Source organism: Molothrus ater, chromosome 2, assembly GCF_012460135.2.
Source record: "Molothrus ater isolate BHLD 08-10-18 breed brown headed cowbird chromosome 2, BPBGC_Mater_1.1, whole genome shotgun sequence".
NCBI lineage: Eukaryota > Metazoa > Chordata > Aves > Passeriformes > Icteridae > Molothrus > Molothrus ater.
The window spans coordinates 13,460,237-13,475,676 of record NC_050479.2 but is presented as its reverse complement, the minus strand read 5'-3'; positions in this window follow the sequence as shown (position 1 = coordinate 13,475,676).

The window sequence follows — 15,440 nt, the reverse complement described above, 5'->3', positions numbered from 1 at the left end:
TGATCAAAAGGATACTTTGAATTGCAAAGGATGGCAAGGTAGCCCTAGGCCCAGTCTAAAGGGCACCACAGAGGTTCAAACAATTGCTCCTGGAAGGGCAGCTGATCCAAACTGCCAATGCCTTTCCTTAATCCTCCTTATCACTCAGCATCCTACAGGAAATCTGCAGACTGGTGATTTAAAGCCCTTAGTGGGGCAGGGAAGCTACAATACTGGGATCATATCTCTGTCATGGCTGGACTCTTAATGGCATTTTAAGTTTAATCTTGAAAATGCTGCCCATGGAAACAGTGACCTAATCAGAGGCTGAAAACAGATTGATTTTGCAATGATTTTTTTCCCCCGTAAATTGCCTTTGAAAGTAAGAAAGCTTTCTTAGTATCTTATTTTTGATTTTTCAGTGTGAATATTAACTAGATACAGCTGTTGCTTATTTGCACCATCTATATTTTGTACAAATTCATTTTCTGTCACCTGCACTTAGGCCTAAATAAGTGTTTAACTTTTTTCATACTGTAAGTATTATGAAATCAAGATCATTAATAAATTTATTTTAAGAAAATGCAGCCTCTTTATCTGAATGTGTCTTTGTTATTTCCACAGCAGGCACAACAAATGCTACCATACAATTAAACAAACTCTTAAACAACAGGTTTCAAATAAACTGCTCTGCAAAGCCACTCCAGAAGCTGGAGACTATAGATGGGATGGCAGTGGGATCAGGCTGGCTTTTGCCACCCACACCCCTTCTTTTGAGGGCTTTCTTCTCACACTGAAGCAGAGAAGCCTGTGCTCTTGCCAGCCCCCATGCATGAGACACAGGCACGTGTCTGTGGCTGAGCTGCTGCACCTTTTGTGAGTGCATGGCCTGAGCTCCTGCCCTTGCCTGCTCCCACCCAGTGTGCCTGGGCTCCAGCCAGCCCAGGTCACACACTCCAGGGGCTAAATTCATCCTTGCCTGCCTTTATAAAGGTGCTGCAAGCTGCCACTCCTCTGGAGGAATTGGGAATGGCAGAATGTTGTACAAGACCCAGAAGACACAATCTATACCTAGAGGAAGGAGCTGCACCATTCCTGAAAGGCAGGTTTATAAAATAGCATGAAAATGCTGTTCTTGAGCTTTTTTTGCTTTGTTCTGAGAGGAGCTCAAGGGAGGAGGGTATGTTTCAATGGTAGTTAATTAAAGACTGCTTTGTTTGCAATTCCATGTGGAATTGTTCATGATTGCAAGTTTAAAGAAAAGCAATACACAGCATTTTGCCTTTGATGCTGTTGCTGGTTTAAATGCTATGTAGTCCTGTCATATTCAGTAACAGGAGAAAGGTGGCACCCAGGTGAATATTGCTACAGCTGTTTGAAAATTAACTGCTTCCTGTTGAAGGGTGATGAAAGCAAATTTCCAGGGCAGAAATTTAGCAAAAATAAAAAACTGAAAAATGATAACATTTTTGATTTCTGTAGCATCACTGACAAGAAAAATCTTCAAGCCAGGAAGCAAATAAATGCAACACTCAGCCATCCCTTTCATTTTTGGCAAACCATCAAAACCTGTTTCTTTTCTCTATAGAAACAGATTTTCTTTCCTAATGTATTTTAAATTAAATTTTTTTGGTTGCTTTTTTTGTGTTTTTTAACACCTGTTTTGTGGAAAGGCTATTTTCTGTAGAACACCATTTTAGCTGCAGTTTCAACAAGCTCTTGTTGCTTCTGAACTCAGGCTTCCTGTGTAGTAACACATTGCACTGTTGGCACACTCCTCTAACTAACAGCCTATAGCATATTTGGTGTCATCTGTTCCTGTTTCCTTGGCTGAGACATTGGCATCCTGCCACATATCTTTGTATCCTTGGATCACTGACATTTTTATTGTTTTTAAAAATAACCCCCCAGCTGCAACTTAAACATTCCTCACAGAATTTGTTTCTACTAAATGCTACTCTGTGTTTAATGTGGTAATGTGATAAAAAGGGTGTGGGTGTTGCTGTGCTGATTGGCATCTGCTGTAAGGTGGGGAGCATTTTCATTTTCACTGGAGGTCACAGGATGAGGGTGCTAAGTACTTGGCTCTTGGACAAATGCTACATATGACTGTGAACATTTGTTTGCATAGTCCTGGTTTAAAAAAAGTAAAAAAAAAAATTATTCTTTGATGTAGAAACAGAGGTACCTAAGTGTAAGCCAAATTTGCTATCACAGAGGAACCAGGGTAGAACTTCTCACAATTTCTTTTAGGAAAGGTAAGCAGGAAATCAGTATTCCTAAATAAAAACAGGTATGGGTGGGGTACTTATTTGTTATAAGGGTGTTTTAGAGTTACTTTCCCTTCCCTGTGTTTTGTGCCAGTGACATTTGCATACTCCTGACCCTGGGACAGTGTTTGAAGACAAATCTAAAAACATAAACCTAGATGTCACAAGGCATGGAATTCATTGAATCAAACCCAACTGCTGAGACTACACATGGTGGTAGTCTGCACATCAGCTCTCTTTGCAGGCAGAAATGGAAAGTAAGCACTGCTGTGGTGCAGCTTGAGCAGATGGTTCATGGGGTCAGAGGAATCTTGTCCTGGAAGAGGAAGGGCAAGAGGGGCAGAGAGGGGACACAGGTGGGATTGTTGACTCCCAGTAACTGAAGAGATATTTTCTATCGTGTGATGTCATACTCAGCATATACAACTGGAAGAAGAAGGAGGAAGTGGGGAGCAACATTTGGGGTGAAGTTGTTTGTCTTCACAAGCCACCCCTACGAGTGATGGAGCCCTACTTTCTTGAAGAGGTCTGAATATTTGCCTGCTCATGGGAAACAGGGAGTGAAAACCTTGTTTTGCTTTACTTGCACAAGTGTCTTTTGCTTATTTAAAATGTCTTTATCTTGACCCATGAGTTTTCTCACTTTTACCCTTCTGGTTCTCTCCCCCATCCCTCTGGGGAAGAGGGGATGAGGAGATGTGTGGTGCTTAGTTGTCATCTGGAGTTAAACCATGAAAGTTGGTTCTGCTTTTCCTGTTTAAGTGTGACTGCCAAGACTAGAAAGGACTACCTTGGCTTTTCAGCACACTTCTCATTTCAAAATGTAATATGCAAATGACCACATCTCATTCTGAAGATAAACTGTTCTGATAATTACCTCTTGGTGCCAGCAAATCAGATCTTTCTTCATTTGTCTGACCTTGCCTCTAGTCAACATAGTTGTTGCTCTCTACCTGGTCTGCTTTTTGTTTGACCCTCCAGGCCTAGCTCTTCTTTGCTTTGTCATTCATAAGATATATTTTGAGACCTTAAGGCATATAACACAAGCTTTTCTCTCAAGCCTTTTGGTTTTTTTTCCTGTCTTTGAATGTGCTCCCTATCACCATGAACAGCTGAATCATGCTATTCCCAACTGGCCAAGTCCCTGAACAGCAGCAAAATCCCTCCCTAGTGTTTGATACCCCCCCCATTTTTGATGTCAGAGCCTGAAGCAAACCTTCACCTACTCAGTCTGACAACTCCCATGTACCATCTCTGAGTTCCTATCCAGTGGTGGCATCTGCCTCCTGCACTTGGTGATATTTCAAGAGTTTTTTTCAATGCATCAAGCCACTTTGACATGCAATTGAAAACCTTCTGTAAGGGCAAGTGTCTTCCTCATTATTTTCTACTCCACTAATCTCTGTAATGTGCAGACTTTATTGACAACGATTGTAAATCCCAGTTTGGAACTATGTTCAAAACTTCATCTTAGAAGATGATAGGAGTAACAATTAATGTGTGATATGTGGGCTCACTAATGCCATCATTTTAAAGGCAGCCATAAAATTTCAAAAGCCCCTGTAGCTCTTTTCAAGTTGGCAAAAGTATAAATGACAATTTTCTTTATATTTCTCTGAATAGGCTTTTGGAATAGTTTCATCTGTTGTATTAAATGGTTATGACTGGAATAAAATAATTTTTATTTATTAATAAAAATAAAGATCCAAGTTATGCATAAATAAATATGGTTTCTAAGCAATTGTGTGGACAGCCCCAAGGGACTAGTAATGAAATGTTGAAACAGGAAAATTTCAAAATAAGAAATTGTTCTTCATGTCTAACTTTCCAAAAAGCTTTCTCTTTAATTATATTTGTTTGGTTACAGATTTCTCTACTTAGTTTTCACTTATTTTTCTGTACTAGTTTCTCCTGTTAGCTGATGAATTCTTTCTCCTTTTTCCCTCATCACATTACTGGTCACAGGCATGTCATAACAAGATTAAGCTTTTCTTGGAATAGTGCAGGGTGGAAAGTGTGATCAGAAAAGATTTGACTGTTCAGTCTAGTCTAACACCATGCAAGGCAGGAAATGTCTGAGTGTTTTGATGAGAAACAAAAGGTTAAATCTTGTGAGACTGTTGGTACTTTTAATTTTATGTCATTAAAAATGACACTCTCCAAGACACTGTAATATTGAGTTGAGGTTCAACATTTCAGATTGCTTCTGAGAAAATTCCTAAAGTTAATTGGAATATTTTCCATGTTTTTTTATGTATTTTAAAATATTTATTTAAAAAAATAAATGAAAAGAAATTTTATTCAAAGACTTAGAAAGGTGTTCATTAGACTTGAGATGGATAACTGGCTACATGCAAAGATGAAACAGGTATGGGACTAGGGAAAAAGTAAAAATTGTATTCACATTAGAAAAATGATGTCCTTTTAGGTCAGAAAGAAGTCTCACCTCTGCTCACTGGGCTCTGGTGTTTCTCATCTGTGGCTCAACCTGATATTTGCTGTGCAGAGACAAAGCTCCACCCTCATCAGAGCAGATGAACTCGGTATTTCTGACATGGGGAGTAGATGTCCCCTTGACTATCCTGTGAAGTGACTTCTGGGGATAGCTGTGCTTAGGATGAAAAAAAATAAAGATGGATAAAAGAACTTGAGCAAGCACAGGGGAGAGCTCGGCTTATACACATCTTCAATAAAGAGCTGCCTTTGTTTCTGAGTGGCTCTGTCCAGACTTTGACATCTCCCTAGGGAGAATGCTGACATGTTTCTTACTGCAGGGCTCTCTCTGGAACAGGAAAGATCCAAGGATATTTTGTAAATTTTTTATTTCAATTGTGGCCCTTTAGGACACATTATGAACTCTATGCATAATAGTGCTGTCTAATGCTGTGAACCTAGAGGTAGAATTTTTAAATGGAATTAAAATATTTGATGAAAGTTTTGTTGAGATTGTTGCTACATTGTATCAAGACATACTTTGCTTTCATTTTATGTTTGCTTCTGGAAGCATAAACAGTAAGCTGAAGTATTTTGATAATTACTTCCACTATTTCCTCTATGCTTTTTTAATGCTTTATTGTGAAAAACAGACACTTTCCACCTTTCTATCAAAAATCTCTTCAAGACCAGAATTTTCAAGGTGCCAAATGTGTGTATTTTGAGTTTGAATTTCAATATATAAAAATTGGAAAATATGTCCCAAAAAGAAAGAAGAGGGAGGAAAGAGATACAGGGACATATTCCCTGGCTCTGAATGAGAACAACAGAAGAAAAGTGAGCTATCAGTAGAAATATATTTTATTGTTGCCTGTAATCTGTGTTTTCCATTCACACCAATTTCTGAGCAGACTGGGGCCTATTTTCCATTTGTTGTATGTGAGTAACTCCCATTGTTGAAAATGGAAGTTATTTGTTGTATCAAAGAGGAAAACGTGGTTAGAATGTGATTGTAACTGTTTCTTCCCCCTAATTTTCTGTACTGTGTGTTATTATTTTGTGGAGTGCCATGTTTTTTTTTTTTCCTGCAGTGTTTCTCATATTCTTAATAAGGTCAGCTTGCAGTAATTTCAAGAAGAAAGGCATCTTTTGCTACAGTGTGCTATAATTTCAGGGCTCTCTGCAGGCAAACTTGAAGATCAAGATAGATTTTTCCCCTTCAGTTTGGTCTGTTTTACTTTGTTAAAGTCATACTGATGGTCCAAATGATCTCTGCTCAGCTTCTGAGTTTTAGTACAACCTGGAAGCTCACAGCAGTCCTTCTGGTTCATATAATCAATTTGAGGTTCATAGTTTTTTTACAATAAAGAGCTTATTGCATCACTAGGAGAAATTAGAATGCATTTCTCAGCTGGGGGGAGGTTAGGTGGGAAACATCACATTTTTATTACCAGGGCAATGCTGTTAATGATTAAAATATTCTTTGTTTTTTTTCACTGAGCAAATTAATTTTCTCCAAACAACTGTGCAGATGCAGGATGATCAAATCTTGTGACCTTTATTGACAAAGGGAATGTTGCCCTTAAATTAATGCGAATGCTGGGCCTTATTGAGTAGCTTCAACTTGAAGGAGCTGAGTTGTGCCAAGCACTCATTACTATGCAGAAGAGCTGTGCTATTGCTTCAGACTTTCTCAGCAGAGTCACATTTGTGCTCTGGTTGAACAGAGAGTGGAACTGCTTTTGAACAGGTGAAGTGTCATTGCTGTCCTTGTGATCAAAATTTTTTTCTTTTTTTTTTGACAGAGTGTTTTATAATTTGCAGATTTTGATCTCATTGGAGAACTATGTGTCTTCAGCCTGAAGGATTCAGGATGGAATTTGGGAATTTGTCTGTCTTACTTTGCCTCTCCTTGTAACACTGAGGTTTTCATCTGAGCTTTCCATCAACTCCCTTTGATGGTCATTGGTGAGAAACACATGCTTTTATGTCTTCATTCTAACAGCTGACCTAAAAGAGGTCAAATGAACACATCCTCCCTAGAAGAAGGACATTCCCTTGCAATTTCAGTGGTAGCCTTATTTGCATGTGAAAATACCCAGTATCAGAGAAAATCTCTCTCAAAGGATAAAGAAAATCAACTGGCATGAAATGATCTGATGACCAAAGATCTCAGAAAGCCCTTTCTTTCCCAACTTTTTTTAAATTGAAGTTGATGTGTCTGTGGCTTAAATCTCTGTTGGCTGACTCCCTGGTTGCTTCCTTCTGGGGTATAACTGTGCACTGCAAATAAACCTGTCACCTGAACAGAGGTCAGTGACCTTTTGTATCCTGCCAACAAGTGGCCTTCCTGAACATTACTGTAAGAGAAAAGGATGAAGTATTTGAGCAATCAACTATAAGAATCACCGTCTCTAGTGTCTAGTAAGCTTTCCATTCATTGTTGAATTATTGGTTGCAACCAGTTCAAGTGCTAAAGTTTTACTTTGCTAAATTCAGGTTTTAGTTAAATCACTCTGAAATACATTGGAAAATTGAGACGCTTGATGTTCCTACCCAACCAAGATAAAGGAGAAGCTGTTGGATGTCAGAAAATGAGCCTGTGCAGCCTGAGGACGAGTGATGAGTCACATTCTGTACTGCTGTGGTGCTGTAAGAACTGCTATTGAATGCCAAGTCTTGCCAACTGTGAAATTACTATTTCTGCTTGATAATGTTTTGTTTCCAAGCAGGATCTAGATAAAAGGCAATAACTGAACTTTTGAAACAAATCAGACTGCTTGTCAGACTTTTTCCTTTGGTCTTCAACCAACACATTATGGAAAGTTTTAGACTTGATATAATCATAACTATCACACAATTTTCATTTCCCCCCACTTTGTTGCCCAATTTGGCTGAATTGATTGAAAATTAAAGTAATGCAGTCACTATTATTTTGTCAAACTGGGATATAATACTTAAAAAAAGTGCCTGCACACTGAAGTAATTTTTATGGTAAAACTAAGTCTTTTTTTCCAACACAACTAAAAAAGGGATTTTGATGTTTGATTGCAGAGTTAGACTAGCATCCTTGGAAACTGAAAAACTCAAGTTTTTGCTAACATGGTATAGGAAGGAAAACTTTTACTTTAAAGGTGAATGCATAGATTCCTCTAGGATAATTCAGGTATCATCTGGATTTTGAGGTCTGTTTGCTGAAAGCACAAAAGGGACATTGGCTATCATGGAATGCTGATTTTTTCTTGGTTAGACTTATCTAAGAACTTAACTGACAAAGGTACTTAGGCCTGTGTGTAGTATGAAGCTTCTGAGCAGTATCCCTGAGTTCAACAAGCCTGCTCCTACAATGGCCAAGCACTTTGGCTGAGGTAGAGTCCAAGGCGACCAGTTTTTGTAGGTTTCTATGCAAATATCTTTTGTATAGGTACATTTTTTCAGCTGTTTTTGATTGTCAGAAATCCACAAGAAATTGGAGCTGTAAGAATCTGATTCCTGTTTTTAATTGCCAGAATCATTTGGTTTTCCTTATATTCTTTTCCAGAGGGAATAATTATGCTCATCTACATTGTGGTTTTTTATGTAGGCAACTACAATGTACTTCTTATATGAAGTGGAGTGAAATTTCAAAGAATCATTCTGAAGTAGTGATAGTGCCAGTGTGTCCTTAATAACAAACAGATTGTGATGTACAGTTACTAAACTCCAAAACAATATTATTGGATGGAATCCATAGATTGTGATGTACAGTTACTGAACTCCAAAACAATATTATTGGATGGAATCATCTGTCCTGTACTTAAGAGGTCTGATAACATTAATGTTACTATTTAAATATATATGTTTTCACTATGTTAGCTTTGTATGACTTACTCAGTGATTCATAAACTCTGACTTATCTGTGGATTAGGTAGGTATCAGATCTGCCTTATGAAAAGTTAAGTGATTCATTCTTTTACAAAATAATTTTATACAGAATATCATATTGTTTGACCTCTATTGGCAAACAGCCTGGCTTTAGCAAACAGGACTGAAATCACCAGATTCACTGTGATGAAGATGACCAAAACCTCAAGCCAAATCTGACAGACAGATGGGTTACCTGAAGATTACAAAGTGACAACTTAATGAGGCTTTTGGAAGACTGTGAAGTCTCAGAGAGAAAGAAAGTGGGTGAGACATTTCTTGAATTAATATTTATCTGAAATGTTTTTCTCATTCTGCTGGGACAAAACCGTATCATGCAGTTTCTTGACTGATACATTTGGGCAGGAAACGTCTTCAGAAATGGTTTTCCTGCAGAGTTATGGCCTCAAGATGCCCGCATCCAGAACGCCGGGCAGGGCAGGACCGGGGGAACGGTTTCAGCACCACGGGCAGCGCCCGCACCGGGCCGGCAGCGGGAGCGGCGGTGTCACCCTGGTTTTTTTAAGTTTTTCTAAGCCTTCTGATGTTTACATTCTTGTAACGAACTTTCTCACACACTTTATGTAAATAACTTACTATTTTGCATTCTTTTATGGAGGAGGAGAAATTTGATGGACTGTCGGTTTGTCCAGTGTCATTGCAGAGGTGGCACTGTCACCCTCTAATCCACTGTCACTTTTGGAAATCCATAAATGTCGGAGTCAGAAGCCAAAAGTGCTCTTTTTTACCTTGGGAGAGCTGCGTGTCCGCATTGTGTTACTTTGTGTCCTATAGTGACACGGTGGGAGCGGCGGGAGCAATGGGAGTGGCGAGGATGCTGCGCTCATCGCTCGGGTGCCCAAGGGACGCACTCTGACTGTGCTGACCAGGAAGGGTCTTTTTGTGCCTGGGCAGAGGTGGCTGTGGTGAGCCCTGGAGAAAGCACAGAATAGCAGAGCATGGTATGAAGCTGGCACTGCCAGACAGAGTCTGTGCTATGGAAAGAGACACTCCCAGGATATGGAGAGACCAGAGGAGATGGAGCCAAGAGGCTTCCAGCTGTGAGAGTGCCAGCAGCAAGGCTTGAGGTATCTGACCTCAGAATCTGGACTTAAACCTGATGAAGGGTCTTCTTCATCTCACTCTCCTGCAGATCCCATTCCATGAGAATAATTCACAGTAGGAATACCCTATTACTTGAATTTCAAGAGACCTGAGCAGTGCAGCTAATAACTTAGAGCCTGCTGATTATCACTGAGTGACTGCCTTCCGATTTCTACAGAGATGGCTTTGCATTTCACTTTTAAAATAAGTGTGGGAAATCACACATGCAGAGTCTGTGGAAAGAACAGTAACTTAGCAAGGACTGGTAGTGAGGAGTTACCACAGACTATAATAAATCTTTCTGAGCCAGCTTAATTTCTCCTACTGTTCCTGCTCCTTATCGTTCCTGAGGCTCTCTGCCCATGCGATAGATATCATAGAGCCGTCCTGACAATGAATCAATTGTGTTAAGGAGGTGTTGTCTGTAGGACTTGTCAATGTCAAGTAAAGTATAGATTGAGGCAAAGGACTGAGAGAAGAGGTGGGACACTTCCAATGTGCAGCTTGTGATTTGCTGTTATGGAGAAATGGATTTTCAGTTTCTGTCAAACAGTTCCTTCACGGTGATGGGAAAATTGTTAAACCACGTTTTCCCACATTTGGCTACTACTTACACAGTCTGTTTTTTCTTATCCTAAGTTTGAAGTGAATGTTTGAAGTGATTCCTGATTTGCAGAGGTTTTGGCACAAACAGCACCTCCTGAGATCATTGGAACTTATCCGTAAAAAAGGATTCTTGGAACATATTAGATGATGCATAACTGTAGAGATTATGGAAGATCAGCTCATGTGAAATGCATAGAATTCCAATTTACAACTTCTGATTTCAATATTAAAACTCCCTGTGCTTAAATCTCTGTCATTTCATCTTCTTGAAGTGTACAGAAATATAAATTTATTAATATTTTCAAAGTTCTTCTACTCAGTAAAAGAACATGAGATATACATCCATAGACATTATAGCTGTCATTAGTCTTTGCAAGCTTAAATGCTGTGGAATGTAAAGGAAGAATGAAAGTCCAGGATAGAGCAACTAAGAGAGCAGATAATGGCATTAATGTTATTTTACCTTTTGGCCACCTGTTGCAGTACAGCCAATGCCAGCAGTGACTGCAAGTCATTACTGTTTGACAGCTGCTTCATGTGCTTTGGAAAATGACTGTGTAATTGTTCTCAACCTCCTTTCTTGTGGACAGGTGTCCATACCACGATTAGCACTAATTGGCAATGTTGTTGGCAGTCACAGAAGGGAATCTAATGAAAGAATGAGCATGAAGGGGGAAGAAATTTCTCAGCCGCCAAAGCAATATGCCCATCTATATTCCTGCCTGTTCTGGGAACAGAATGTCAGCTCTGTGTGTCCCCTCTTCCCAGACATATTGTTTAGGAGAAGCCAAGTTGTTTTGAGGGAGAGAAACACTGGGTGGTTTAAAAGGGATTTGAGGCTGACAGTGGGATAACGATCTGCTTTAGGAATTTTTAAACTTGTGTTTGATCAAGTTTGTTTGATTTTAACTTGTTTAGAAAGTAAGTTTTCAGAAAGGGGGAAAATGTGGAAAAAGAGCTTTAAAAATATAACACCCCAATGAAAACTCAGGGGTTCTTTTTCACAAAAAAATGATGATGTTATCCTAATTAGGATATCATCAAATCTGTCTCTGGAATGCTGTCATTGTAGTCTTCATGACATGATGATGTCTGCTTCCATCCACTGTCTGGATATGACTTTATATCAACTTATCTGTTGGAATTGTAGAGGACTGTTGGTAGATACAATATTAAAGTTTGCTTCATGTCTACCACATGAACACTAAGACATCCATAACATGATTGGGGAAGAGCATATGTTGCAGGTGCTATACATTTTCTACTCATTGGAATCATCAATTCTCTGGTTCTCTTACTGTGTGACATAGTATTTGAATTTTTGTGAAAGTGGATGTGTATATGGTCTCACTGGTAGGAAAGGGTCATGGTGACCAGTGCATAGTGACTTACTCAAGAAGTTACACCACTCTGAAAAAAACTCTGGATTCTGATGTCATCTTCTATCCTAATTGTTACTCCTTCCCTAGACACCTTGAAATTCTTACCTGTTCTCTTGAGTTGCTAAGTCAAGACTGTTTCAGACCTATCAGTTCTGCAAACCCTGAAGGAACGATCTTTGCTGTAAATGTTTGTAATGATGTCTTTTCCTGAAGTAGAGGCTGGTAGGAGCAATTTGATAGCATTTAGATGCAGAGCCAAACACACCATAAGCATGTCCAAGTGTGTACATGATTTTGCAGTGCAAATGAAAAAACCCAAACCTCTTGGGGATCAGATGGGGGCAGCTAACACTGAGGTATAGTAATGTACAGTTCTTAGTTCCCACATCAGGTCAAACTGAAGCATGTATCTTAAAAAGGGAATGGGAAAAGTAAAAATAAAGATGAGGATTGTGCATGAGGAAAGATATCATTCCTAGGAAGTAAAGGTGGGTGGATGAAGGAGAGCCGAGTTGGTATGGAAAAGCCCAATACTGTTGTGCTATCATGCAGGAAAAAGAGAGAGGGGGCCTGCATTGATTCTTGTATATCATTGCCTTCTCCTCAATGACTTATCAGCATGGAGCCAACTGCATCTTGTATAATGGATGTACTTTCTGTGGGATCAATACTGGCTCATCACACAGCTGGCAGCATTGAACATCTTTTCTGTCTCAGCCTGCAGCATTTATTTTCTCCTGTAGCTTATCCCACTTTATGTGTTCTGATGACATGGCAGTCGGTTTTGTTGCATAATGGATAGAGAAAACCTCGTGCCCACACAGACAGGGGAGCACAGATGAACAGTGGCAATGTGGAATGTTTATAATACCCTTCTAACCCCTTCCCCAGCTTCTTTGGGACCATGACCTGTCCTGTGGTCTGAGAGTGACACCCCTCACAATGCCTCAGAGGAAAGAGTCTCTGGATCACCTTTCGGATAGCTTTCGGGAACATGAAACTTATTATGAGAAGCTAGAAAGTGAATTTTTGGACTGCACAAGACTTCTTTGGGATGTTTTTGAGAGGAATTAAAAGTGGGGAAAGGGATGTATCTAGCCGATTTGGGGAGGAAAAGAATTTGTGAAAAGGGAGGAGTAAAGGGCTGGTTCCATGTAAAACGGTTGTTGTTGGTCATGCCTGGCTCCTGGTCTTCTCACCAAATACCATTAATATTTTTGAGGGTGAGGAACTCTTTATTTTATGTGCATGTAGGTCTGCTCCATCAGCTGGAGTAGGATACAGGCACATGGGGCATGTGAGGGGTGATCATTAGAAATACTAATCCAGGCTAGCTGGTGACATAGATAAATGACCAAATGTTTGAGCCATAAGTCTAGGCCAGATACTAGAGTGACCAGAGAGGCTGAGAGCTGACTTCTAGAGGGATCAGAGGCTCTGAGACAAATTCCAGGGACACAGTGTGAGCCTGGCTTGAGAGACCCATTTCGTGTGTGTGTGTGGCTTGTTGGATTTTTACATACACATGTGCTGTATAGCTGTGTATGCAGGGACCTGCTGGGAATAATACATGGATCCTGGCTGGATCTGGAGGCATGGAGATGCAGCAGCCTTGCTTCTTTTTGGTCTATTGAGTTTGGCACCCCCTAATAGATTTAATAAAGTTATACTTCTATACCTGATCTTTATGAATGCAGAAATAATCCTGGAAAAGTCTTTATTTGTGTACTGCCAGACTTTGGGAGAGTTTAAGTATTTTCCCAGACATGATCTTTTCTCCTGAGAATGAGGAAAATAACTCATGGGAGGTAAAAGTTCTAAAACAAATGAAGCAAGGAGAAATAGGAAACATCATGTGTGGGCTGGTCTTCCCTGTCGTACATTTATTCTTATTTTCTAGAGAAATTAAGTATTTTTATATTTCTACTTCTCTTTAACCATTAAAGCAATGACAGAAAACAAAAAATGTAAATGATGTACTGAGGTTAGCTTTTCTGGAGAATAGTTCTGCTTCCCTTCCTAAAGTGCCTACAGGTATTACTCTTAGGATAATTGTAGCATTTTGTCATGTTGGCAGATCCTTTATAATAATTTTTGGTCCCATTAAGCAACAATAGATGAAAGGAAACCTTGGCTCAGGTCACCTGTTGGCAGCCTCACAGTTGCTACTGAGTAAGCATTGCAGCAGTAGTTGTCACTGCAGACAGGATGTCACTGAAGAGAGAGCTGGCATTTTAAGGACTGCTGTGTGTTTGTGAAAGCCTGGCCCAGTCTGAGAGCTCTGCCTCATCCTCCTAGCACAGCTCTTATTTCACTTGTTGCAGTGACAGGAAGCAGGTGAACTGCAGGACTGAGAGAACAAAACTCACATAAGTGGGAACATGGATCTCAATTCCATTTTTATGATAAAAAAAAGGGTTAGGATTAATGATTTTCAAACCTAAGACAGTTATCTTCTGATTTTATTTAGTTACAATGCAGACATTTAAATAATTTTAGGATAAATGACAATATACCCATCAGTGAAGGTATTTTCTTGGTGAATGTGGTACTAACAATATTTTCAGAAAAAGGAAAAAATCTTTAAGTAAATCCCTACTGTATGGTGTTCATATGTTGCTGTAAGTGCTACTTCTTTGCCTCTTGTTTTCTGTCCCAGAGGGGTAAAACTTTAAATTGAATTGCTGTAGGGTCACACCCCTCACATAATTTGTAGATATACACTGTGAATGAGATCATATTTTAGTAATGGCAAAAGCTGGCTAAAATGTTATGAATTCACATGAAATATTAGACAAGCTTTGAAATGGGGGAGGAGGCAAAGCAGCAGCCATAAGGAAATAATACTCTTCCCAAATGCTACAGAACATCCTACTCAAAACTGTATCACTATGTAGTAAACCCCATAGATTTAGGAAAAGCACCATGGAGGATATGAACAATAGGAATGCTGAAACAGCAAAAGAAAATTCCTGTTTTCTTGTCCTCCACCCCTTAACCTACCTCTGTAACCCTATAAGGCAATGTCATGTTAACCCCTTACCCATTGGTCAAGCTTGGATCCTTTCCAACCCTATAAAAGAAGCATACTGTACCCCATTAGTTGAGAAAGAAGAAGAGCAGAGACCCTTCATGGACCTCCCCAAATAAAGCCATCTTCGTGGAACAGCCTGCGCCTTCTCCTTCTCCTCTCTCTCCGTCTGCTGCAGCCTCAAGCCCAGGGCACCACTACCTAGCAAGCAGAGCTGAAATCCTGAGAGCTTGCAATCACTATAGAGCTGATAATCACTATGCTTGCTAGATGGTAGCCCTGCGGCCTTGGCATGAGCGAGCTAGCTTCGGGCACCCGGTCCCTACCCAGGGACTGAGCTCCTGAGCCCTAGTGCTCTGCTTTATGATAAGGCCAAATAAGAGGCTTTATTAAAGTGGCAGCCCAACGACTTCGGATTCGGACCCCCCCCCAGAGGCGATATCCGTCGGTTGAGCAACGAAGCCCCCCGGGGTTTTCTGTGATTGCCTGTTCGGGAAGCCGCTCCTTCTGTGAAGGGACTTTTCGTTTTAGAAAATCCTTTCCCCAGGAGGGTCAGTTCGACACTCAAAACTTACATCTGAACGGCAGAAAGTTCCGAGGAGAACTGACGCAGCAGACCCCTTCCACAGATCTTGGACCCCAGGAACTGTAAGTATTAGCCAATATTGCGCGCATAACTTTGGGGCTCTAAAACTTTTTTTTTCGGGTTTTTTTTCTTTTTTTTTTTTTCAC